Source organism: Triticum urartu, chromosome 2A (assembly GCF_056163025.1).
Source record: "Triticum urartu cultivar PI428250 chromosome 2A, HENAU_Tu73, whole genome shotgun sequence".
In the NCBI taxonomy this organism is placed as follows: Eukaryota; Viridiplantae; Streptophyta; class Magnoliopsida; order Poales; family Poaceae; genus Triticum; species Triticum urartu.
Genome location: NC_141874.1, coordinates 566684384 through 566711890, shown reverse-complemented (window position 1 = coordinate 566711890; position 27507 = coordinate 566684384). Strand labels below are relative to the sequence as shown.

Genomic DNA, 27507 nt, shown 5'->3' with positions numbered 1-27507 from the left:
GTTCATGTGCACGACCGGCGAGCCGTGTGGACAACGCTGCTGAATCTGCTGATCCTTTTTGCGTCGTCGTCGGCCTAATCTGACGCGTATAGTTTGCTTCTGCGGACGATGACTGAAACTATGGCACGGCAGCACGGCGACGGCACAGCCTGCGGTGAAATAATTTGGAGTTTCAGTGTACCATCATCGTAGTTTCATAGCCTGTGTTCTATCTGGTTTCTTGCTCAGTTGGAGAAAATTGGACGGCCAGGCCATGTCTGCATGTAGCTAGAGTAGCTAGCTAGCGTTACTTTTTTTTTTTGCGTGGAAAGAGAGTTTAAAATTAAGAGATCACAGGGTTACAATCTGCGGCTAGTAGTGGTTCGGTATCAGGAGGAAAGTTTCCCAACCACACTGCCGTCTTTGGTTCAGTTCGACCAATTCTGGCTAATTCATGACTAACACCATTAGCCTCTCTATTAATTCTCCCTACTATAATCTCCCTTTCTCTAATGTACTCCCGGATTGAAGATACTCTGTTGGCGTAGATGGACGTATTCGGCGTTGTTGATTTGATCAATTCACAAGCTTCGGCACAGTCCGTCTCCACCAGGATTGGGAGAAGCGACCATTGGAGCGCTAGTTGGATTCCCTCCTCCATTGCCGCCAGCTCCGCCTCCACCGCATCGGAACAGTTAAAGAGCTGCCTGCATGCCATGAAAATGGGCGCGCCAACCTCGTCCCGTAGCACCATTCCTGCTCCTGCAGCACCGTCTGCCATGTAAGACCCGTCAACATTCAGCTTCACGTACCGTGGCGGTGGTTTGCTTCATTTCTGCCTCTTCCTCGGGAAGTCGTCTGCTTGTTTTTTTCTAGTTTTATCCATGCCCCTGGTATGATCGATGACTTCCTTTCCCTTCGCCACATCTGCTTGAGGGTGTTGCTGGATCGCCGTAAGAGAATCCAGGTAGCTAAGCAGGAATCGTCGCGACCCTTCTATGGGAGGGAGCGGTTTATCGTGCGTCGCCTCGTTGTGCGCTAACCAGATGCGCCCTAGGATCATTAGTATCCGTGCATTCTGGGTGATCGTCGTTTCCTGCAAAACATGGAGCAGCCACTCATTGCTAGTATTAGCAATTGAATCAAGTGGAGGCAGATCCCAGTCCTGGCTTAGAGCTTGCCAAAGGCCCCGTGCATGTGGATATGAATATTGGAGGCCAGAGTGGTGCGGCCCAACTTACGCCTTGTGCGTTGGACGCGAGCGACCTGCTCTGGCGATCATATCAGGCCAGCCCAGTCGAGCAAAGCTGCGAGGACTGGTTCAACGTGGAGAAAAATAGGTAGGTAAAAACTGTTGATGGGGCATGCTAGGTGGACCTAACAATTGAGACCTGCTCATCAGAATGCTCGCAAAATTTTAAAATGGGTAAATTGTGGCAAAACTTTTGCTAAATGGGGTAAAATGGATGAAATCCTGCTAAATAGGGTAATTAGTGTCAAAAACATGTTACAATCTGCGGCTAGTAGTGGTTCGGTATCAGGAGGAAAGTTTCCCAACCACACTGCCGTCTTTGGTTCAGTTCGACCAATTCTGGCTAATTCATGACTAACACCATTAGCCTCTCTATTAATTCTCCCTACTATAATCTCCCTTTCTCTAATGTACTCCCGGATTGAAGATACTCTGTTGGCGTAGATGGACGTATTCGGCGTTGTTGATTTGATCAATTCACAAGCTTCGGCACAGTCCGTCTCCACCAGGATTGGGAGAAGCGACCATTGGAGCGCTAGTTGGATTCCCTCCTCCATTGCCGCCAGCTCCGCCTCCACCGCATCGGAACAGTTAAAGAGCTGCATGCATGTCATGAAAATGGGCGCGCCAACCTCGTCCCGTAGCACCATTCCTGCTCCTGCAGCACTGTCCGCCATGTAAGACCCGTTAATATTCAGCTTCACCTACCGTGGCGGTGGTTTGCTCCATTTCTGCCTCTTCCTCGGGCAGTCGTCTACTTGTTTGTTCCTAGTTTTATCCATGCCCCTGGTATATTTTTTTCGAAAAAGAGGGGCTCCCCGGCCTCTGTATCAGAGTGATGCATACGGCCATCTTATTAATCAAAAAACAAAATGTGCCAACAATGTTCCAAAGTCTCTAACTGAAAAAAAGAAAAGGCAGCTCACACAGAGCCTAAAAGGCTAGATACACAAACTAGCCAGGAAAAGACGCCACAACCGGCTGGTTAAAAATAGATAGGTAAACTAATTGTCTATCCTATTATATGACCGTCATCCAAACCGGTTGAAGATATCCCGAGCTACCATCTCCCAACGGATAGATCCAGTAACCAAATGCTCCCCGGCCTCCATCGGAGTGAGTAGCGACCACGAACGGATCACTGCCGTAGCTCGGAAAATAACCTGCAAAAAATGAATCCGTGATGTTCTGTTAAAAACCAAATCATTTCTGCAATTCCAGATAGTCCACAGCAAAGCGCAAACTCCAACCCGAATATGTCTTGCTAAGTCAGACTCAATCCCATTAAGCCATGTCCCAAATAATGCGTTGACAGAAGTCGTGGAGTAATATTAAAAGCAATGTGGACCATTCGCCAAAGGACTTTGGCCAACGGGCAATCAAGAAAGAGGTGCTTAATCGTCTCATCCCGATCACAGAAACTACACCTAGTAGGTCTTGTCCAATTACGCTTTATCAAGTTGTCCTTCGTTAAAATAACTTGTTTATGAACAAACCACATAAACATTTTTATTTTCAAAGGAACTTTGACATCCCAGACATTCTTGGAAGTTGGAATGGAGTTCGAATTAATGATGTCAATATACATTGATTTAACTGTAAATACTCCAGACCTAGTTAGCTTCTAGCGTAATTCATCGGGTTGGTCAGAAAGTTAAACCTCCATCAGTCTCCTAACTAGATGGAGCCATTCTTCCCAACGATTGCCCGCTAGCGACCGTCTAAACTGAATATTAAGGGGGATAAACTGAAATACTGTTGCAACGAACACCTCACGTCGTTGAGCAATACGATATAAGACGGATATTGAATGGCCAAGGGTGAGTCGCCAAGCCAAGTATCCTCCCAGAAACGTGTACTAGCACCATTTCCAATAACAAACCTCGTCCTATTGAATATTGATTGTTTGACTTTCATTAGTCCTTTCCAGAAAGGCGAGTCAGTCGGCCTGACTGTGACCTGAGACAATGTCTTAGTCTGGAGGTACTTGCTGCGAAGTATCTGCGCCCATATGGCCTCAGTTCCGGATGAGAGCTTCCACAACCACTTACTAAGAAGGCATATGTTCTTAACTTCAAGATTCTCAATACCAAGACCCCCTTGGTCTTTCGGTCGACAAATGATATCCCATTTAGCAAGCCGGTATTTTCTTTTAAGTTCATCACCCTGCCAAAAGAAACGCGATCGATAGAAGTCCAGTCTTTTCCTAACACCAACTGGGACCTCAAAGAACGATAAGAGGAACATAGGCATACTCGTGAGCACCGAATTTATTAAGATTAATCGGCCTCCGTATGACATGAGCTTACCCTTCCAGCAACTCAGTTTCTTCTCAAATCGGTCCTCGATGCACTTCCATTCTCTGTTTGTCAACCTACGATGGTGTATCGGAATACCAAGGTAGGAGAAGGGTAAATTCCCCAACTCGCACCCAAACAATTGCTTATAAGACTCTTGTTCGTCTTTGGCTCTACCAAAGCAGAACAACTCGCTCTTATGAAAGTTAATCTTTAACCCGGTCAATTGTTCAAAGAGGCATAACACCAGCTTCATATTTCTCGCCTTGGCCAAGTCATGCTCCATAAAGATTATTGTATTATCAGCGTATTGAAGGATGGATACACCTCCATCAACAAGATGATGTACCAAGCCACCCACTTGACCATTCTCCTTAGCCCTTCCTATCAAAATTGCTAACATATCCACCACAATGTTAAACAGGATAGGGGACATCGGATCTCCTTGTGTGAGGCCTTTATGTGTCTGGAAGTAATGACCTATATCGTCATTCACTTTAATTCCCACACTCCCTGTTTGCGTAAATGATTCGACCTGTCGGCGCCAGGTGTCATCAAAACTTTTCATACGCAATGCCTGTTGGAGGAATGACCACTTGACCTTATCGTACGCTTTTTCGAAATCCAACTTAAAAATTACTCCATCTAATTTTTTGGAGTGGATTTCATGGAGCGTTTCATGAAGGACAACCACCCCTTCAAGGATGTTTCTGTCCGGCATGAAAGCAGTTTGGGATTGTTGCACCACAGAATGTGCAATCTGTGTGAGCCTATTAGTCCCGACCTTGGTGAAGATTTTGAAACTAACATTGAGGAGACAGATCGGCCTGAACTGCTCAATTCTCACAGCATCCGTTTTCTTAGGGAGCAATGTGATAGTTCCAAAATTCAAGTGAAATAATTGAAGCTGTCCAGAGAATAGATCATGAAACATAGGTAGCAAATCCCCCTTAATAAAGTGCCAGCACTTTTTATAGAACTTGACCGGGAACCCATCCGGTCCGGGAGCCTTATTGTTTTTCATTTGTGCAATAGCATCAAACACCTCCTTCTCTAAGAACGGGGCAACCAGGATATCATTATCGGCAGCAGACAATTGAGGCACATCCTTAGTCCTGGACTCATCGGGAGACACACAATTATCCTCCGGAGGTCCAAATAACTGCCTATAATACTCAGTAATATATGTTTTGAGATTATCCTGTCCTAAAATAGTGCCCTCATCTTGTTCAAGTTGAAAGATTTGCTTCTTTATGTGCTTACCATTGGCAATCAGGTGAAAGAATTGAGTATTCGCGTCCCCTTGGACCACTTTGCAGACCTTAGCTCGCAAAGCCCACTTCAACTCTTCTTCGCGGAGAATTTCTTTCAACCTCTTCTCCGCCTCAGTTTTAACCTCGAGCTCAGCAGGCAGCAAAATCGCGGATTCGGCTTTTATGTTCAGGGCCTGTATAAGAGAAAGGAGCCTATCCTTCTCAATCTTATACACCCCACTGAGGTGCTTAGCACAACCCCGTAGGAAACTTCTCAAATGCCTAATTTTATTCTGCTAACGCTCGACCGCCGTCCTACCTCCTACACCCTTAGCCTCCCTGGCAATCAGGTCTAAGAACCCCCCACGTTCGAACCAGGCCATCTCGAATGAGAAGGTGTTTTTGTTTCCCACATGGTTCGGCTCCCCTGAGTCCACGAACAATGGTGTGTGATCGGATATTCCCCGCGAGAGAGCTTGCACCGTGACAAGAGGGAACTTCTGTTCCCACTCCACGCTCGCGAGAACTCGATCAAGCTTTTCGTATGTCGGGTTTGGCAAAGCATTAGCCCAGGTAAACTTTCTACCAGAAGCTCTATCTCCCTCAGATCCAAGCTTTCAATAATGGTATTGAACATAAACGACCACCTGCCGTCAAAGTTATCATTATTTTTCTCCTCTCTCCTCCTAATGATATTGAAATCACCCCCGACCAAAATCGGAAGCTGCTCGGACCCACAGATTCGAACAAGGTCCGCCAGAAACTCCGGTTTAAGCTCAGGCTGTGTGGCACCATAAACCGCCACCAAAGCCCAGTTGAAACCATCAACTTTAGACCTAACTCGAAACTTTACCGCGAAGTCGCCCATCACTACACTTCGGACTTCAAGGGAATCGCATCTCACACCCAGCAAGATACCTCCCGATCTTCCTCGCGGAGGGAGGCAATGCCAATCGAAATCAACACCACCCGCAAGAGAGGATAGAAACTGAGGCGCAAAATTATCTCTACCGGTTTCCGATAGAGCAATAAAATCTAACCGATGTTCCAGAGAAGCCTCAGCAAGAAACCTTCTTTTAGCCAAGTCTTTCAGACCTCTGCTATTCCAAAAGATTCCTTTCATATTTCGTCATGGAATTTTTTAGTAATCCGAATCCTAGCACTCCTACGAACTGCAAAATCGGGATAAATCTTCCGTTTCCACTTACGCTTTGGCTTACTAGGCTCTGTCGCCCGGTCCTCATAACCGGGCTCAACGGAACTAACAGCGGCAACATCTAGGGGCACATCATCGTCCTCAGACTCATGATTAGAAGGTGCTAGATCCGCACATAAATTATCGAGCACTCTAACCCCTAACGCATCAATCTCCTCATCATTCATGGGTTTAACCGCTGCAAGATTACGGATAGTCTCTAAGGCACGCTCCGCCTCCAAAGCTAACATATCATTCACCGAATTGGAGATCTCACTATCAGTAGCACCTAGTGTAACTCCTAATTGGTTTGCATTATTTATAATCTCCTCATTAGAAAAATTCAATAAAGAATTAGATATGTTGAGGGACATACCAGAAGAGATCGCAGCATCGTGAAGCTTGGCCGCTCTCATAGCGCACCGCTGCTGCATATCATCAACCTCCGGAAGCTCCTGAATGCGAGCACTCATCCGTCTCCCCGTCGAGACCGGGTCTAGGATCCCGCCAAAGGCAACAACCTCCTCCCTAGTAAAGCCTCGCGGTGAGTCCCGCAACGGGTCAACCACGGCTACCGGAGGAGGCGGCCGCGGGCTCCCAAGCCCCTCGGACAAATGCCCCACGGGTAAGACAAGAAAAGGGACAGCTGGGGCCACCTGCCCAATCCCTCCTCCCGCCCCACCCACCGGCTGAGAGTGAAGTGCCGCTGTCACAGAAGGCGCGGTCCTCCTGACCGCAGGTGAGGAAGGGAGGTCTAGGGACACCTGCCCCAACCCCCCTTCCCCAGCGCCTCTGGAGGCGCGGGTGCCACCGCCATGACCTGAGGAGGAAGAGCTGAGGCCGCCTGCCTCGGGCTCTCTCTCCCAGCGCTGGCCGACCCCGACGCGACCGGCGTCACCGGCGTCGGGATAGGGAGTGGAGAAGTCAAGGCCACCTGCCCTGACCCCCTCCCCCAAGCCCCACCTCGAACATAGACGACATCACCGTAGCCTCGACAACCGGTGAAGCAAGGGAAATAGAAGCGACCTCCGGCTCCACTTCCCCAACTGTAGCACCCTCAAACTCCAACAAAGGAAGCGTGTGTTCAAACACATCATCAGTCTCCACCCGATCACTCCAAAGTCTGGGAGGAGCTGAGGCAGGCTCAAAAGACCCAAAACGCAACGAAGTCATAGGCACCGAAGGTGAGGGTGCCGGCTCAACCCCGGTCCCCTCCCCGGGCAACTGAGCATCTGGGCGAGAACCGGTAGATCCCTCTCGAGTAGAATCTGTCGGTGCCCCCTTGGCTCCTGCACCGTCGTCACCCTCGTGCATATCAACATCATTCCCATTAACCTCCTCAGCAAACAGATCAGTGTCCTCAAACTCTATGTCAAGCGGGAATACCTCTCCCCTATATGTCCAGTGAACCACATCGGGCACGAACTCAATATTCAGAACACTCACCAAAATCTGGGCCACTCCATGAGCACGGGTAAAAGCCATATCCACTTTCTCCGTCTTTCCAACCATGATACCCATACTGGCCACAACTTGAACATCCTGCAAAGGCTTAGATGGATCCCCAGAAAACCTCAACCAGACGTGCGTAAGCGGCTTTCCTTTAGGCTCCACCTTCGTCCACTCGTGAAACTCCAAACTACACTTAGTACCAGAAACTCTACACAAGCCAAAGCTCAGCAGTTTCTGCAAATCATCCACAGACGGGAAATCCACCTTGAAGACATTAGCTTCGAGGCTGACCAGCTCCCACTGGAAGTCCCCCGGTGCCAGCTCATAAAGCCTCCGGAGAATCTGAGCCTCAGTCACCTCTCCCTGGGTTGCTTTCACAATCCCGGTAGTCAAGCTCTGTGTCTCCTCGGGAATCTCCCTCGCGGCCGGGGACTCAAAAAACAAAAGCTATGCACAGTATAGCCCATACATTGTCAGAGCCGGAGCCTGGTCACACAATAACGGGCAGTCTCCCGAAGCATGTGCTGGCTTGCCACACGAGTCACACAGCTCTGCCATGCACTCCGCAATGAAATGGCCCTTCTCATCACACCGGTAACAAAGCATCCTTTCCTTCTTGCGCGCCCACTTGGACGCCCTCTCTGAATCAGACCTGTCAGACACCTCAGCCACATTCCCAGGCACAGGAACCTCAACATTGGCCAGGGTCGTCACCACATCCATCGCCTGGCTAGTAAGATCAGTAGACTGAGTGTTATCTGCCTCAACGGCCGTAGCCGCATGGTCAACAGCAGCCGAGGGCGGAGGCTGTCAATGATACCTCCCACGACCACCACCCCGACCACACCGATGTCCACTGTAGCCACCTCTCTGGCGGTGATCCGGACCGGAGGCCCCCTCGACAAAGCCACCAGGAGGTCCGAGAAACGGTCTCTCAGCAGACCCGTCACTCTGCCAGGCATAGCCTCGACCGCCACCCGTAGACGAGGAACCACGGTGCTTTCCGTCTCCATACGCATCAACACCATCATCCCCCCACTGACCTCGGGGCTGCTCAAAGGACTCTCTAGCAGTCGAATTTTGCCTCGTCTGCGAAGGTCCCAAACGGTTCAGAGTCGGCCTCGCGACGAAGTGTGGCGCCGGAGCGGCCCGGGGCGGACCGCCAACAGGAACCGGCACCACCGGTCTCGGGCCAGACCCGCCGCCCCGACCCATAGCAGCAGGCACTTGAGGCGTTGGCCCCGTCGGTCGGTGTCCAGCCGAGCCTCCTCTACCCGCCGGCAGCACAGGCGGCCTGGCCGCCGCAAGCACAGGCGGCCACGGCCCGATGTTGCCGCCTGCCCGCCCCGTAGCCAAAGTAGGAGCGGCAGCGCCCCGCCCGGCGCCGGCTACAGCCAGACCAGCACTGGCCGCGCCAGGCCCAGCGCCGGCGGCCCCTCGTCCAGCACCTCCAGGCGGCGGCGGCACAACTGCCCCGGCCTTGTCACTGCCTGAAGCCGCCTGGGGCTTCGACGCCGGCGGCCCTCCCGCTCCTCGGCCTGCCATTGCGCCAAGTGGAGGGATCCGACGAGCACGGCCAAGGTCGCAAGGACGGAACACAGGCGTCCCGTTCCGGCAAGGGATGAGAAACGATCACGCTCGCACGGGAAGTCTCGATCTCATCCGTGCATGCAGCGGCCGCGTCGATGCATGTGGTACCCGATATGGCCTGGGCCTCATACCCAGCCATCTCCGGCCCATCTAGCCGCGCGAGAAAAATCGACGAAACCGGCCTAACTCGGCCCAGCAGCTGGTTCAAACGCTCGCGACGAGCCGCACGGATCCCGACCGACGTCCTTGACGGCACCGCAGCCGCCGCCGGCGGCAACGATCTGGCCCTCAACCGACGAACCGGCCTCCTCTTCTTAACCACAGTCCACGAATCCGGATGAATCAAGTCGAATAGCGTGAGGTTTGGAAGTCGTACCTTAGGTAAAGGGCCCTTCCACGGCCTGACCGCCGACATCGCCGTTCTCCGGTGAACGACACGTCGCACCATCTCCTTCCTCTCGTCCGGATGAAGTCCGATCCGCGCCGGATCCTCCACCGGCAAGACCTTGTCTATGGTTGTGGCCACCTCATCTTCGTCATAGCCTAAATGAAAGAAATCGCAAATCAAATCCGAAGGAGTAGGCGACGGCGGTGAACCCCCTGGATCCTCTTCGTCCCCGTCGGCATCCTCATCGTCCGATGCCAGCAGGGCCCAGAAACGGCCGCCGACGCCCGCCCGGGCCGCCGCCGCGGAGGGACGCGGCTCGACGGTCGCCTCCACGGTCGCCCAGGGAGTCGCCATAGTCGCTCGGTGGGTGGTATGATCGATGACTTCCTTCCCCTTCGCCACATCTGCTTGAGGGTGTTGCTGGATCGCCGTAAGAGAATCCAGGTAGCTAAGCAGGAATCGTCGCGACCCTTCTATGGGAGGGAGCGGTTTATCGTGCGTTGCCTCGTTGTGCGCTAACCAGATGCGCCCTAGGATCATTAGTATCCGTGCATTCTGGGTGATCGTCGTTTCCTGCAAAACATGGAGCAGCCACTCATTGCTAGTATTAGCAATTGAACCAAGTGGAGGCAGATCCCAGTCCTGGCTTAGATCTTGCCAAAGGCCCCGTGCATGTGGACAGCGTAGAAAGACATGGAAAGTAGTCTCTTCCTCATCACCGCATAGCAAACAGAGTGGAGTTGTTTCAATTCCTCTTCTTCTTTTGTTTACTTGAGTGGCTAGTGCATTACGTGCAATTTTCCAGGCCAAAGTGCGAACTTTCAGAGGTACTGGGCACTGCCAAATACTTTTCCATATCGGTCTTCCGCCATCCGGCTTTACGCTGGATGAACCTATATTGAGCTCCGATTCACGCAGGTTAAACGCCAATTTGTAAGCACTACTAACCGATCTGAGGCATTATGTAACACCCCGGATATAACTTTCCCTACTTGTACTCCAACTCTTGCCGTTTCCGGCGTTAAGTTATATTTATTTCCTCGGGTTCGGGTTTTGTCTCCATGTGTTGTTATCGTTGTCTTGCATCTCATATCATGTCATCATGTGCATTGCATTTGCATACGTGTTCATCTCATGCATTCGAGCATTTTCCCCGTTGTCCGTTTTGCATTCCGGTGCTCCGTTCTCCTCCGGTGGTCATTTCTAGCTTTCTTTCGTGTGTGGGGATTAAACATTTCCGGATTGGACCGAGACTTGCCAAGCGGCCTTGGTTTACTACCGGTAGACCGCCTGTCAAGTTTCGTATCATTTGGACTTCGTTTGATACTCCAACGGTTAACCGAGGGACCGAAAAGGCCTCGTGTGTGTTGCAGCCCAACACCCCTCCAATTTGGCCCAAAACCCACCAAACTCTGCTCCATCTCCTAGAGCGTTCGATCACGATCGCGTGGCCGAAAACCGCACCTCATTTGGACTCTCCTAGCTCCACTTATGCCTATAAATACACCCCCTCCGTTTTCGGATCTCCCCTCTCCCCAAAACCCTAAAAAAATCAGATCTCGCCGCCGCCGGACACGTCCGGACGGACCGGACATGTCCATTTTCTCCCCGCCACCGCCACTTGTCGCTGCCTGATTCGCCGCCCGGGTCCCCACTCCGCCGCCGCCGCCAGGGCCCGCGGAGCCCGCGTCCGGCCCTCCCGGCCCGAGGAGACGCGCCGCCCCGCCGCCTCCCTTCGTTCCCACGCCCGGCTAGCGCCGCCCGCGCCCCTCGCCGGCGCCCTTCGCCCCGACGCCGGCCGGCGACCGCCGCCCCGCTCCACGCCGACCCCGCCGCCGCACCGCGCCACCTCGCCGCCGTCTTTCCAGAAGAGCTCCCAGGAATGCCTCCGCACCGGCGAGTTGAATTCGTTATTGAACTTGAGCCTGGCACGGAACCTGTGTGCAAACGTCCTTACAAGCTCGGACCTGAAGAGTTGAAGGAGCTGAAGAAGCAACTCGATGAGCAAGAAAGAATGGGTCTCATCCGGCCTAGTTCTTCTCCGTGGGGTTGTGGTGTTCTTTTTGTGAAGAAGAAGGATGGAACGGACCGACTTTGTGTTGATTACCGTCCAGTGAACAAGAAGACCATCAAGAACAAATACCCACTTCCCAACATCAATGAGCTGTTCGAACAACTCAAAGGTGCTCAAGTATTCTCCAAGCTTGATCTCCGTATGGGTTATCACCAGATTCGCATTCGTGAAGAAGATATTCCCAAGACAGCATTCAGGACAAGCTTTGATTCATATGAATACACTGTCATGTCTTTTGGCCTTGCCAACGCTCCTCCGACGTTCTCTCGCATGATGAACTTCATCTTCAACGCCTACACCAATGACTTCGTTTTGGTCTATCTCGACGACATTCTGGTTTTCTCCAAGAACAAGGAAGATCATGCCAAGCACTTGCGTTTGGTTCTTGATAAGCTCAGGGAACATCAGTTCTACGCCAAGTTCTCCAAGTGTGAATTTTGGCTTTATGAGGTTCTTTATCTTGGTCATATCATCTCTGCCAAGGGCATTGCCGTGAATCCTGAGAAGGTGTCTGCAATTGTGAATTGGGAACCTCCTCAGAACGTGAAGCAACTCCGCAGTTTTCTCGGTCTCGCAAGCTATTGCCGAAGATTCGTTGAAAACTTTTCTAAGATCGCGAAGCCTCTCTCAAATCTTCTTCAGAAGCACGTCAAGTACGTTTGGTCTCCGGAGTGTGATATTGCTTTCAACACTTTGAAAGAGAAATTGATCACTGCTCCAGTTCTGACTCCACCTGATGAATCCAAGCCGTACGAGGTCTTTTGTGATGCCTCTCTCCAAGGTCTTGGCGCAGTATTGATGCAAGAGAGGAAAGTTGTTGCTTATACATCTCGCCAGTTGAAGCCTAATGAGAAGAACTACCCCACTCATGATCTCGAGTTGGCGGCAGTTGTGCATGCTCTTTTGACTTGGAGACATCTCCTATTGGGAAGAAAAGTGGACATTTTCACTGATCACAAGAGTCTCAAGTACATCTTCACTCAGCCTAATCTCAACCTCAGGCAAACTCGATGGGTCGAAATGATTCAAGAGTATAATCCGAGTATTGAGTATACTCCAGACAAGGCCAATGTGATTGCTGACGCTTTGAGCAGAAAGGCTTACTGCAACAGTCTTATTCTCAAGCCTTATCAACCCGAGCTTTGTGAAGCTTTCCGCAAACTTAACCTGCAAGTTGTTCCTCAAGGTTTCCTCGCCAACCTTCAAGTCTCTCCTACCTTAGAAGACCAGATTTGCCAAGCCCAGCTTCTTGATGCTATGGTGAAAAAGGTGAAGATTGGGATTGCCAAGAGTCAGTCCAAGTACAAGTGCTACCGCCTTGATGACAAGGACACTCTCTTCTTCGAGGATCGTATTGTTGTGCCCAAAGGTGAACTTCGTAAAGTGATCATGAACGAGGCTCACAATTCTCTCCTCTTCATCCACCCTGGGAGCACGAAGATGTATCAGGACCTTAAGCAAGCTTATTGGTGGACTCAAATGAAGCGCGAGATCACTCAATTCGTGAATGAATGTGATGTCTGCAGAAGAGTGAAGGCAGAACACCAAAGGCCAGCTGGTCTCCTCCAACCTCTTGCTATTCCAGAATGGAAGTTTGACCACATTGAAATGGACTTCGTGACTGGATTTCCTAAGTCCAAGCGTGGCAATGATGCTATATTCGTTGTCATCGACAAACTCACCAAAGTGGCTCACTTTCTGCCTATCAAAGAGTCGATCACTGCAGCTCAATTGGCGGAACTCTATACCTCTCGAATTGTCTCTCTGCACGGTATTCCTCAAGTGATATCTTCAGACCGTGGCAGCATCTTTACCTCCAAGTTTTGGGATTCTTTTCAGAAGGCCATGGGCACCAACATCCTCTTCAGCACTGCTTTCCATCCTCAAACAAGCGGTCAAGTCGAGCGTGTCAACCAGATTCTTGAAGATATGCTCAGGGCTTGTGTGATCTCCTTCGGCATGAAGTGGGAGGATTGTCTTCCTTATGCTGAATTCTCCTATAACAACAGTTTTCAAGCAAGTTCGGACAAGGCCCCATTTGAAATTCTGTATGGCAGGAAGTGTCGTACCCCTCTCAACTGGTCTGAAACCGGTGAACGTCGGCTTTTGGGTAATGACTTAATCACAGAAGCAGAAGAAATGTGCAAAGTCATTCGAGATAACCTCAAAGCAGCCCAATCCCGCCAGAAGAGCTACTATGATAGTAAGCACCGTGATTTGGCTTTCGAGATCGGAGATCATGTTTACCTCCGTGTCTCTCCTATGAAAGGTACTCGTCGCTTTGGTATCAAAGGGAAGCTTGCCCCTAGATACGTGGGACCTTTCAAGATTGTCAGCAAGAGAGGCGACCTCGCCTATCAACTCGAGCTTCCTTCAAACTTTGCAAATGTTCATGATGTGTTCCATGTCTCTCAGCTTCGAAAGTGCTTCAAGACTCCTGACCGCACCATCAACTTCGAGGACATTGAGCTCCAAGAAGATCTCTCTTATCGTGAGCACCTAGTTGCTATTCTTGAAGAGACTGGACGCAAGACTCGCAACAAGTCAATCAAATTTCTCAAAGTCAAGTGGTCACACCATTCCGACCGTGAAGCTACCTGGGAACGCGAGGATCACCTCCGTTCTGAGTACCTGGTGTTCTTTCAGTCCTAGATCTCGGGACGAGATCCTTTCGTAGTGGTGGAGTGTTGTAACACCCCGGATATAACTTTTCCTATTTGTACTCCAACTCTTGCCGTTTCCGGCATTAAGTTATATTTATTTCCTCGGGTTCGGGTTTTGTCTCCGTGTGTTGTTATCGTTGTCTTGCATCTCATATCATGTCATCATGTGCATTGCATTTGCATACGTGTTCATCTCATGCATTCGAGCATTTTCCCCTTTGTCCGTTTTGCATTCCGGTGCTCCGTGCTCCTCCGGTGGTCATTTCTAGCTTTCTTTCGTGTGTGGGGATTAAACATTTCCGGATTGGACCGAGACTTGCCAAGCGGCCTTGGTTTACTACCGGTAGACCGCCTGTCAAGTTTCGTATCATTTGGACTTCGTTTGATACTCCAACGGTTAACCGAGGGACCGAAAAGGCCTCGTGTGTGTTGCAGCCCAACACCCCTCCAATTTGGCCCAAAACCCACCAAACTCTGCTCCATCTCCTAGAGCGTTCGATCACGATCGCGTGGCCGAAAACCGCACCTCATTTGGACTCTCCTAGCTCCACTTATGCCTATAAATACACCCCCTCCGTTTTCGGATCTCCCCTCTCCCCGAAACCCTAAAAAAATCAGATCTCGCCGCCGCCGGACACGTCCGGACGGACCGGACATGTCCATTTTCTCCCGCCGCCGCCACTTGTCGCCGCCTGATTCGCCGCCCGGGTCCCCACTCCGCCGCCGCCAGGGCCCGCGGAGCCCGCGTCCGGCCCTCCAGGCCCGAGGAGACGCGCCGCCCCGCCGCCTCCCTTCGTTCCCACGCCCGGCGAGTGCCGCCCGCGCCCCTCGCCGGCGCCCTTCGCCCCGACGCCGGCCGGCGACCGCCGCCCCGCTCCACGCCGACCCCGTCGCCGCACCGCGCCACCTCGCCACCGTCCGGCCCCGCCGCCGCACCGCCCGACCTCGCCGCCGCCGCCCGGGTGAAGTCCGGCCACTCCATCGCCGACCACCACCGCCATCTCCGGCCGGCCATCCTCGGGCGTCGTGAAGCTACAGTGCACGCCGATCCGGATCTAGATCTGGAAAAAAAACCCTAGGGGTTGACTTTTTCCCCTCTCCTCCTATTTTTTATGCATACTTTGACCGGTGATATCTTCGCATCCGTAGCTCCGATTTGGACATATAGTATATCAAAATGTTCGTCTCGACGAGCACATCATTTCATTCCATTGCATCTTTTTCATTTGAGCTCATCTTGATGCCCGAAATGCTGTTAGAAGGAGGCTTCGTGAGTTAATTGTCAGATCTGCTATTTCATCTTAGACTTTTGTCATTTTTGCCATGATTATTGTGTGCATGATATGCCTGTGAATCCTTCATATGTTTTGTTAAGTATCTTGTTATCTTTCCAGAGGTGCAACCCATGCATTTTTAGGATGTGTGTGGTGACTTGTGGAAGCTTGCAAAGTGAGGCACCCGGTAAATCTGTTTTCAGGGACTTAGTAGTTTTCACTAAGTCTGGGATTATTTAGTTCATGATGCCATATGTTCTTGCTGTTTCCTAGTGATCCGTGCCTCTTTTGAGGATGATCAGTAAAGGAGTTTTGTTAATCTTGTTATGCTCTATCCATCCATGTCTTTACTTGCAATTATGGAGCACCCTATCTTGAGTCAATCGAGCTCTACTTTTACTTCGTTGTGAATCTGGGCAGATCGTCAACTTGTTTGCGATTTTGCCGATGTTATTATAGTTGATCCGTGTATGCTATGCCATTGTTCTTGCCATGTCTAGCTTGTATTTTGTGCCTTCTTGAAGGATGTATGCTTGTCTGGCCATGACTTGCACCGTGGTGAGTGCATCGAGCTCGTAAACAAGCCTTCGTGAGTTATGTTTCAGCATGTCCCAGTTTTCACTAAGTCTGAAAACTGATTATGGTTTTGCTATGTTCGTGTGCTTGTTAGTATATTTTGTGATCCCTTTTGGCTCAAGGTCACTAAGGGATTTTTGTTAAGCTTGTTGAGTAGCTCCATGCCATGTCTTTCTTTGTCATGTTCAGGTCCTGTAGCATGTTGTTTTGTTGCTCCGAAGAGGGCTATATGATCTGAAATTTCAGACAAGTGTTAATTTCACTAAGTCTGAAATCTGTTTTGCATTTGTGTTTTTGCCATACTTGTTTGAACCTCATAATGGATGAATTGGCCGTGGCTCAGTGCTAGTCTTTTGTTAAGCATCTTGAATGCTTCCCTGCCATGTATTTTGTTGTCTTGTTTGGTGGCTGTAGCATGTTCATTTCGTTGCATTTAGAGGCCTACTTGTTGTAAATCGCAGACCGGTGTCATTCTTAAATTGCTTGCCATTTCCAAACCGTAACTCCGATTCCGGCGTTCTTTATATCGTTTTCAAGCGATTTCATCTCATATTTCCAGTGGCACCCTTGAAATTCCAAGTTGAGGCCAGATTCATGCATTTCCTGTCATATCTTGCATTTTGCATCCCGCATCGCATCCCGCATAGCATATCATCTTTGCATCGTGTTGATTGAGTTTGCACGTGGTTGATTGTATCCTTGTTGCTTGTTTGTCTTGTTTGGGTAGAGTCGGGAGACGAGTTCGCTAACGAGGAGCCCGTTGAATTTGCTCTTGAGGATCCAGTCAACTCTGACAACTGTGCAGGCAAGATGATCATACCCTCGAAATCACTACTATCTTTGCTATGCTAGTTTGCTCGCTCTTTTGCTATGCCATTGCTACGATGCCTACCACTTGCTTGAAAGCCTCCCAAATTGCCATGTCGACCTCTAACCCACCATTGTCCTAGCAAACCGTTGATTGGCTATGTTACCGCTTTGCTCAGCCTCTCTTATAGCGTTGCTAGTTGCAGGTGAAGATTGGAGGCCGTTCCTTGTTGGAACATTTATTTACTGTTGGGATATCATTATATTGCTATGTTATCTTAATGCATCTATATACTTGGTAAAGGGTGGAAGGCTCGGCCTCTCTCCTAGTGTTTTGTTCCACTCTTGCCGCCCTAGTTTCCGTCATATCGGTGTTATGTTCCCGGATTGTTGCGTTCCTTACGCGGTTGGGTTATAATGGGAACCCCTTGATATTTCACCTTGATTAAAGCTTTTCCAGCAATGCCCAACATTGGTCTTACCATTCGCCACCTAGCCTTTTCTTTCCCTTGGGTTCTGCAGACTCAAGGGTCATCTTATTTTAACCCCCCCCCCCCCCGGGCCAGTGCTCCTCTGAGTGTTGGTCCAACCGAGCGATGTCCGGAGCTACCAGGGGCAACTCTGGGCTGGCCTACCCGACGTCTTGCTCATCTGAGTGTGCCCTGAGAAAGAGATATGTGCAGCTCCTATCGGGATTTGTCGGTGCATTCGGGCGGTGTTGCTGGCCTTGTTTTAACCTGTCGAAGTGTCTTGAGTTACCGAGATACCGAGTCTGATCGGAACGTCTTGGGAGGAGGTCTATTCCTTCGTTGACCGTGAGAGCTTGTCATGGGCTAAGTTGGGACTCCCCTGCAGGGATTGAACTTTCGAAAGCCGTGCCCGCGGTTATTAGCAGATGAGAATTTGTTAATGTCCGGTTGTAGATAACTTAAATCTTAATTTAATTAAAATGAATCAACTGAGTGTGTAGCCGTGATGGCCTCTTCTCGGCGGAGTCCGGGAAGTGGACACGGTGTTGGAGTAATGCTTGCGCAGGTTGTTCCTCTAGATTCTCGCTCGCGCTTTGCCTCCTCTTCTCGCTCTCTTTTGCGAATAAGTTAGCCACCATATATGCTAGTCGCTTGCTGCAGCTCCACTTATATTTGTCCTACCCCTTCCTATGAGCTTAAATAGTCTTGATCGCGAGGGTGTGAGATTGCTGAGTCCCTGTGGCTCACATATACTATAACTCCAGATGCAGGTCCAGGTGTTTCCGCTCCAGGTGAGGAGTACGAGCTCAAGTGGGAGTTCGACGAGGACTCTCAGCGTTACTATGTCTCTTTTCCTGATGATCAGTAGTGGTGCCCAGTTGGGGTTTGATCGGGACCGTGTCGCATGTTGGGTTATTTTCTATTTTGGCGCCGTAGTCGGGCCATGAGTGTTTGGATGATGTATGTTATTTATGTACTCTGATGTGACATGGCGAGTGTAAGCCAACTATGTATCCCCCTTTTATTCTATATGTTACATGGGATGTTGTGATGATTGCCTAACTTGCGACATTGCTTTCAATGCGGTTATGTCTCTAAGTCGTGCCTCGACACGTGGGAGCTATAGCCGCATCGAGGGTGTTACACATTACTCCTTGATGGTTTAATCTTCAGAATGGCTTCAACGTCCATACTGTTAGAGTTGTGTCGAATATTGTGTACAAGATAGGTTACAGTTGGACTAGGACTTGTATTGTGTTTACATAGGATGTGGAGTTGTGTCCTAATAGGACACTTGTATCCTAGGCTTCTCATATATAATGGGGGTAGACACACGATGTAACCTATGCCAACATAATAGCACAAGCGCGCAAGGGGGAGCCGGCGGCGTGTGCCGGCGCCCGGGTGACCGGTGTGCGGTATTGTGACGGTGTTACGGGGAGGAGCGCCCGTAGTCAAGCCCCGGAGATGTAGCCATATCGATGAACCTCGTTAACAAACCTCGGTGTCGTGCTCGCGTGATTGCTTGGTCCTTAGATGATCAACGGTATGCCTCAGATTTATTTTAACAAGTGGTATTATGAGCTAGGTTGTTCGGAGGCTGTGGATTGTTGATCTGGAGAAAGTATCGAGTTTGAGATGCAACCGGCTTTGGCGTGGTTCTGGACGAGATTGGCAGAAGCAATTAGAAGCAGGCAGAAGTTCTCGGCGGCGGCGCGATGTATCGCTCAAGCAGTAGTCAGATTGGATCGATCAATCCGATCGGAAACTAGGCGCAGCAACAGGGTGCGAGACGTGAAGGCCCAGCCCATAGTGTTTGTGCGGACTGCAGGTCCAGTAGCGGCCCGAGGCACGGGCTGGCGTGAGGCCTGCGGTCGCATGCGCGTGGAGCAGCTGCGTAGTCGCTAGGGCACTAGCGTCTAGCGGTTCGTGACTTGTGGTGTGCAGGCGTGCCCGTGCGCTGTGCAAGGGTGCAATGCTGGTTGCTGCGTTGTGCTAGAGCCAAAGGAATCAAAACCGAGGATTTGTTTGAGACAAAAAAGGGCTACCAGGACCACGTGTGTGTGCACGAGAGCAGTTTGTGGGTGGACCAAAATCGGTCCTGTTCTGCTAAGGTACACGGAGAAGCAACAGCAAATAGTGACATGAAAGAAGAAAATATGTGCAGTTTGCATCAAAGTTTTTTCTGGATCGATTTGCTGAGATGGCTTGGAACACGTGGATAGGTTGCGGAGGCGCGCGGACAAGCGTGTCATATGGGATCATGCATACACATGGCGTCCAAGATATGCACGGATGTACGAGCAGTCATGGTGCAGGGTGGAGCATGGTTACAGTCGAACGAGATCGGCTGGGTCAGACTTGTCAGTCTGACGGATCGACGCGAGTCGGTTGATACAGAAGACGGTGGTGGGATCGGCGATGACGACATAGGAGCGTGATGCTAATGGTGACCGACTTCTGGGGCGTGGAAACACGCGACACGGGCCTGAGTACTTGTGTGGCTTGGACAAGACTACGGCGCGGGGTTGATTCAAGATGGTGCACATGAGAGCTTGAAGTCGACGGGGCGTGTGGGTGGATTGATCATCTACTATGGAGTCATGTTCAAGGTGGAGCTGGATTAAGGGGCTACGATGTAAGGATCTAGGGAATCGAAACCTATTCAGCAAGGGGAAAAAGCGAGTGACATGCAGTTCGGACTGGAGCCCAGTGGTCTGATGGAAGCGTGAAACTCGCCATCGGTCGGTGTTGATCGGCGGTACTCTGCAGTGGGGATGAGTGGTGTGGGTTCGCGACCCTTGAGACTCGACCGGGACAGCAGAGGCTCGACGCGGTAATAGCAGTGAGGCGTGCAGCGCACACGGGACATGGAGACGGGCCAGGGCTCTGGTGGTCATACATGTGGTGAGACAACTGCGAATTTGACTCGGGATGACTACAAGCAACGGTGAAATTCCTTCAAGTTTCAGACATGCAGTCAAGAAAGGAGCAGTGATATTGAGTTCAGGTAACTCTTACGTGTGACACCCAATATATGAGTTGTTCACTTTCACGCAGGTCAGTGATCAGTGTGTGATGACGTTGGACTGATACTCTGGAAGTTGGGAGCACCTAAAGTAACAAGGAACTTAATTTTGCTCGAGCGTTGACTGTGGTCAAGAAAAGAATGGACTACAAGTTGCAGGTGGAGTCACATGGAGTCTTTGAAGTAGCAGCGGTACTCATGGGATAAGCTCAAGTCCAATGTACATGGAAGTTTGACACATTGACGAATTCAAGGTGGTGGAGAATATTCGCTAAGGTGGCGTTTGTTAGAGTCGTGTCGAATATTGTGTACAAGGTAGGTTACAATTGGACTAGGAGTTGTATTGTGTTTACATAGGATATGGAGTTGTGTCCTAATAGGACACTTGTATCCTAGGCCTCTCATATATAGCAGGGATAGACACACGATGTAACGTATGCCAACATAATAGCATAGACGCGCAAGGAGCCGGCGGCGTGTGCCGGCGCCCGGATGGCCGGTGTGCGGTATTATGACGGTGTCATGGGGAGGAGCGCCCGTAGTCAAGCCCCGGGGATGTAGCCATATCGGTGAACCTCGTTAACAAATCTCGGTGTCGTGCTCGTGTGATTGCTTGGTCCTCGGATGATTAACGGTATGCCTCAGATTTATTCTAACACATACCCAAAAAATGTTGTCGTAGGCGTTGAGTATTCCACGTTGCATCCGTGTTCAGAAAATCCGAAACCCATCGGTATCTGCAGTTTTGTTGACGAGATATCGGTGTATAAACTGTGCTCCTGGGGATCCAGTGATCTCGCCACACTCGTATACTAGTACCATTGCCAACCCTCCAAATTGCCCCTTTCTTGAACAGCTCCAGACCATGTTCAATTGCTAACCAAGTTGCTGATTTGCTTCCCGAGAATACCGTGTCAAGTAGAGATCCATGGGGGTAGTATTTTGCTTTTAATATTTGAGCACACAACGTGTTAGGGAATTGAATAAAACGCCACACCTGTCGTGCGAGGAAAGCTTGGTTGAATACCTTAAATCATGAAACCCAATTCCGCCTCTATTTTTCGGTCGAAGAATACTATCCCATGACACCCATGGCATTTTCCTTTTCCCTTCTTCCTTGCCCCACCAATAATCACGAATCATTTGTGTAAGCTCATCACAAAGACCGAAAGGCAATTTAAAGACTCCCATAATGTATACCGGGAGGGCCTGCGCACGCACCAGCTGAAGAAGGGGACGGTGCATCCGCTGTAGCTGCAGAGACGATGGAATGGAATGGGCGGCGACGACGTGCTCACGCAGGTAATGGAAGAAGCAATGTGACTACACGCGACGGCATCCGCGGTATATCCGTTCGGTTTTCAGCCACCCCGTGTCGCAGAAAAATTCGCTTTCGGCCGCATCGGGCCATCGGCATCGGCGTGGGCGGAAGGGGCGGCGGCGGCGGCAGAGGCGGCAGCAGCAGCCCCACACCTCTCCTGTCCCGCGTCCCTGATTTCCCACGACGCCTCTTGTCCAAGGCTCGACGTCGCCGTACACCGTGGCGACGTGGCCCTCTGACGCGTGTGCAGCCACTGAACGTGCATGTTTATGAATGGCGTATATATCTGACATCATATTCCTATGTGTGTACAGTTCCCAAAAAATCCCAACACGGTGATTATAAAAAATTCGAAATAGTGCTATTTCAAACGTCGAAATTGGGGATAAGGACCAATTTAATTTGAACATAAGCTAAAATTTTGTTAAATGACAGTCGATCACGGTGAAACACAATTTAAAGGAACTTTTGAAATCTCTTGAAATTTCTTTCCTTTTGTTCAAAAAAGTCTGGTCGCTCACTTTTACGTGCCGGGATCCAGAAGTGCAAGTCATAGCAAAACAAGGATGTTTATCTTCGCACCCTAAGTCCTAAAAATTTGTGTTGCCAGAATTTTCAACCACAAATAACTCCTTACATGGAATATACCCATGCTTTCCTGCATATTTATAATGAGTTAGATGGCTTAAATTTTATAATGAGCTTGATGACTTAAATGCTAAATCGCGAGTTACACGAGTGGAGTTAACCAGCTTTTTTGAGCCGAGTGGTGAATTTCAAAGAAATCTTCTTTTTCGCGCGTAAATTTCAAAGAAATCTTGACGAGCGTTCCATGGGTATCAAAATATTTCTGAACCTTGAAAATTTGGAGAATATTCAATAAATTTCAATTAGTTCAATTTTCAGAATCCAATACAATTCAATTCATTTTGATAGATTACAATTTGAAACTATTTTTAAAATCTAAAAAAATTCTGTTTGGATGAGGTCCGCATTTTTGTGTGTTAACGACATTTTAAACCACATAAAATGTGGTATGTGATCACAACGACATGCCCGCAAAATATTTAATCGCCGGAAAGGACTTAAATTTGAATTTTCTCCATGGTCGGGGAGTCACCCCAAGTTTAAGACCATTCATGTTCATAAATCGTAAACAAGCACACCGGCTATAAATCCGAGAGGTTGCGCCGAAACTGTTATCAGAACAACTTCTTCTAGCTAGGTACAGTGGTAGGAATCCTTAATCAAAAATGAAGGTTAAGGGTTCTAAAGTTGACTTATTTTATACAACTAGAAAACATGCGCGCGCACGCGCGTCAACATCATTCAGTGGCACAAATTCAAACACAACAAATATCATATTATGTCTATGTTTTTCAGAAAAAGAATTTTGTAACAAAACAACCTATCATGCTGAATGAACTGAATTCACCTATCATGACTAACACGACACGATGCAGCGAGGCCGACAGAGAGATCGACAATCCATGTGCTTCTATTATATAGGAACGCTTGGCTTCACCAAGATACTAATTGAGACCATTCTGTTAGATCAAACCCAAAAAAAATGGATATGTTTTTAGAAACAAAAAGATTCGAAAAATTAAAACAAAAATACATGTATTTTTGGCGCAGCAAAAAAGACAAATTTAACGAAATTTGGGTGAATCACTGATTTCACTGTTCACGTCCCATATCTATAAATTTCACCTTTTTACTGAGGCTAGAATATAATGTATTTTCATACGATTTTTTGCACACAAGTACTGTGAATTATTATTGTCTACATCATTATATTGTTTCCAGATTTTTTTGTATCTTTAAATTTGAATTTTTTATCAACGCACTTGTCTAGGACTTGATGCTCTACCGACTACTGAGACAAGAAGCTCATTTTGGTACTTCCCATTGAATAAAACTGTCGCGGCTTGAGGCCACTCTCACTAGTAGAAACAACACCTTTTGAACCCGGCCGGGACACCCTTTTACACCGGTGGCCCAGCCGCTTCCGCCCAGCCGTGACAAAAGGGTGCACCCTTTTGCACCGGTTGGGTTACGGCCCGGTGCAAAAGGGTGCAGCACGTGGGCTGCCCAGCGCGCCAGGCTCGCCACCCTTTTGCACCGGCCCGGGACACGTCCCGGTGCAAAAGGGCTCACACGTGGCAGCGCCTGGCAGCACTTGCCTGGTGCTGTTTTGGCCCCATTTTCTGTCGCGTTTTGGGGTGCTTTTCCGGCCGCGCGTTTTGGGGTGACATGACAAAAGCACACATGTATGTAAAATTAGCAAAATGAATGGACAATGGAAGACTTATCTCATGTAATATCAGCTGTCAGGACATTCATTGATTGAGATGCATAAATGAGAGGATACTATATCCGTTTGCAGGAAAGTAAGGTTCTCATGTATTTAAAATCTACCTACACTTCCATACCGTTGTGACCGTGTAAGGCAGAGTACCAACTGAGATCTCACACGTTTTGTTGAGTAGGCCATCGCAGTGCTAGTTGGTCTCGATCCCATGCGTAGATCTCAAGTGGCGCAGGGCTGCTCCACTGCCTGATTCGCTCACCAGCTCTCGCTTCACTAAATTCAATTGGTTCGCCCTGAACAAGATTTTGGAATAATCATTTCAGCTCAGTTTCATCAGTCTATAATAGTTTACTCCAAACTGGAGATTACATCTGGAATAATTTAAAAGGTACGGTTTCAATGATAAAATAGGTATAACATTATAGGACAAAGATTAAATACTTGCACTTAATGAAGGATCTGTAAAAACAATATACCAAGAGAAGCACTGCTCATGCATGAGCAAGCGCAAGTAAACTTAAAATGATTTATAGTCCGGTGAAGATAAACCAATGTGATTTTATCTAACAGTACTTGGCAAGATTGGTGTCCATGAGAATGTACAAATGCCACATCCACAGCTTGAAGGCCTTTTTTTCAACCAACTTAAGTATGTTAAATTCTGAACAAAGTTTCATTTACCAACAATTTTAGAACAACGTTATATTGGGCGAACTTCACAAGTGTCATCCAGTCCAAATTGTTAAAGAGATATCTCTTGGGAAAACTTTGCACATATTTTCTTACCCAAATATATTATTAGATAAATCCACCAGAGAGTTTCATATTGAGATTAATTCTGTGAGCTCCAGCGCCATCTTAAGTGGTTTTCTTCACCACTAGAGAGAACAATAGATAAAGATCAAAGCACAACGGACTCAAATTCTTATAGTGCTTCCTGATAATTCAATTTCAATATCACAAGTTAATTTTGACGAGCCAATGATGATTATAGGAGCATTTTCTTCCTGTAGTTTCTAACACATGTCGAATGTTCATACCTGAAGGTGTTGTGGCTCCAGAATGGTAATCCTGCTTTGACAGAGTTCCAAGAAAACAACCTGCATTTACAAAATGGGTCCAAAGAAATTAGTGCAGCATCTCCCAGATCAACTACGAAACAGAGAACACACTAAACCAGACTGAACCGTATCCTAATTACCTCTACCTTCATCAAGCAACTGTACAAATTCTTGATTCAAATCAATCTGCAGGCCAAAGTGAGATTCAACATCTCAACATTAAGGTGAGATTCAATTCTGTAGAAGCCAAAGTGAGAAAGCAAGAAAGGAAAGAGATGAGAATGAGGTAGCGTACCTCCAGACCTCAAGCTGCTGTTCCTGGCCGATGGGGGGGAAGGAGCGGCAGAGGAGCCTGGGAGCTGGCCAATCCGCATGTCAGGTCGTCGTCCTCGCCGCTTGCTCCTCACGTCGGCCTCGTCGTTGACAGTTGAACAAGCGCCGCCGCCAGCACCCCCTTATCTGCATCCCCAACCTCTGGACCTCCTTGGATGCCCTCCCGCTCAACAAGCGCCGCCGCCAGCGCCCCCTTCTCCGCATCCCCGCGTGGCCGCCCGCTTCTCCGCATCCCCGTGCTCTTTCATGGAGCCAGCAAGCTCCGATCTGTTGGTCCCCTTTGCCTTCCTGCTCACCTGGCCTTCCAGCGGCGGCTAGGGTTTGGAGGAGATGCGGGAGGAGGAGGAAGAAAGAGGAAAAAGGCTGGGCACGAGAGTCGGTGGCGGCTAGGTTTCTACTGCCCTGCCCCGCTCTCCCCATGGCCAAGGAGGGCCCGGTGACGGCATGGTCGCCGTACCCGCGGACAAAGGCGAGGTCGCCACGGGCGTCGTCTCCACAGTCCCCAGTCGGCTGAACAGAAATGGCACTTGAAAAGACGATTTTGCCCTTGGCCACCCACGAAAACCACGGGACCGCCACCGCGCACAGTAGAAACAGTAGCAACAGTGGCGCGCGGTCTAAACGCGCCTGCCTCCACGTACCCCCTCTCTCTCCGGTGTGTCCCACGCAGAACGCAGGCCCGCAGGTCAGCGACCGTGGCTAAGTACAGGGTCGGTGCGGTCAGACTGGCTGGGATGGAGGGCCAGGATCACTTTGGACCGCTAATCCGACGGTCAAGAGGTCAGATGGCTTCAGAGCGGTCTGCGAAGACTACGTCTATTTCTTTAGATATGTTAGGAGAAGAGAGTTCAAAGTTTATAACATGGAAGGTGTGTGATTCGGATTAGGAGGTACGCAAGGGAAAAGGCGTGCCCTATTCCGTCCAGGAGCACGCGCTCGCAGCGACGGAATGGTCTGTGGGGTTGGGCGGTGAGTGTGAACGCGGGGCTTGACCTCGCTCGGCCTCGCTCGATCTGAACCCTTGTGTTGGAAATGAGCCAACCGTGTGAAATATGGCACCACTGTTTTTGTTTTGTGATTTGTTTGAGGTGAGACGAGGATTCCTATTTGGATGGAGGGAGTAAACTTACTCGTCAAAGTCATGCATTGTCATGGACCAATCGATTTGTGTGAAACATAACGGTGTGCTGATTTGGATGGTAAACGTGGACTTTCGCGCATATAAAGCGAATGGTGGTTCAAGTCAACGGGTGCCCTTGCTGAACAGAGTTGGCCAGTTCGGTTCGGTCTCCACGGTTGGTACTTTCGCACTGTCGCATGCCAAGTCCACCGATGTGTTGGAGAACGTTGCAGAAAATAAAAAATTTCTACGGTTTCATCAAGATCTATCTATGAGTTCATCTAGCAACGAGTGATCGGAGTGCACCTACATACCTTTGTAGATCGCGAGCGGAAGCGTTCAAGAGAACGGGGTTGAGGGAGTCGTACACGTCGTGATCCAAATCACCGGAGATCCTAGCGCCGAACGGACGGCACATCCGCGTTCAACACACGTACGGAACGGATGACGTCTCCCGCGTCTTGATCCAGCAAGGAGGAGGGAGAGGTTAAGGAAGATGGCTCCAGCAGCAACACAACGGCGTGGTGGTGGTGGAGAGGCAGTACTCCGGCAGGGCTTCGCTAAGCTCTACGGAGGAGGAGGAGGAGGAGGAGGTGTTGGAGTGGGAGAGGGAGGCGCCAGGGGCATGGGTGCGCAGCCCTCCCTCCCCCCCACTATATATAGGGTGCCTAGGGGGGGGCGCCGGCCCTAGGAGATCCAATCTCCTAGGGGGCGCCGGCCAAGGGGGTGCCTTGCCCCCCAAGGCAAGGGTGGCGCCCCCACCCCTAGGGTTCCCAACCTTAGGCGCATGGGGGGCCCAAGGGGGGGCGCACCAGCCCACTAGGGGCTGGTTCCCCTCCCACTTCAGCCCATGGAGCCCTCCGGGATAGGTGGCCCCACCCGGTGGACCCCCGGGACCCTTCCGGTGGCCCCGGTACAATACCGGTGACCCCCGAAACTCTCCCGATGGCCGAAACTACACTTCCTATATATCATTCTTCACCTCCGGACCATTCCGGAACTCCTCATGACGTCTAGGATCTCATCCGGGACTCCGAACAACCTTCGGGTTACTGCATAC

General features: G+C 49.8%; 1 long non-coding RNA gene across 4 annotated transcripts; it reads right to left on the bottom strand.

Moving 5' to 3' along the window:
* Window positions 1-1378: 1378 nt before the first annotated feature.
* Window positions 1379-25869, bottom strand: LOC125538782 (uncharacterized). 4 transcript variants are annotated; one of them, XR_015616956.1, is made up of 5 exons: window positions 25290-25869; window positions 25135-25180; window positions 24974-25033; window positions 24055-24226; window positions 1379-2394 (listed from the first exon to the last, which is right to left on the bottom strand). It is a non-coding gene; the product is annotated as an uncharacterized LOC125538782 (long non-coding RNA). The 4 variants fall into 4 exon arrangements; XR_015616957.1 differs by lacking the exon at window positions 1379-2394 and adding an exon at window positions 9774-9979; XR_015616955.1 differs by lacking the exon at window positions 1379-2394 and adding an exon at window positions 22863-23166.
* Between the last annotated feature and the right edge of the window lie 1638 nt (window positions 25870-27507).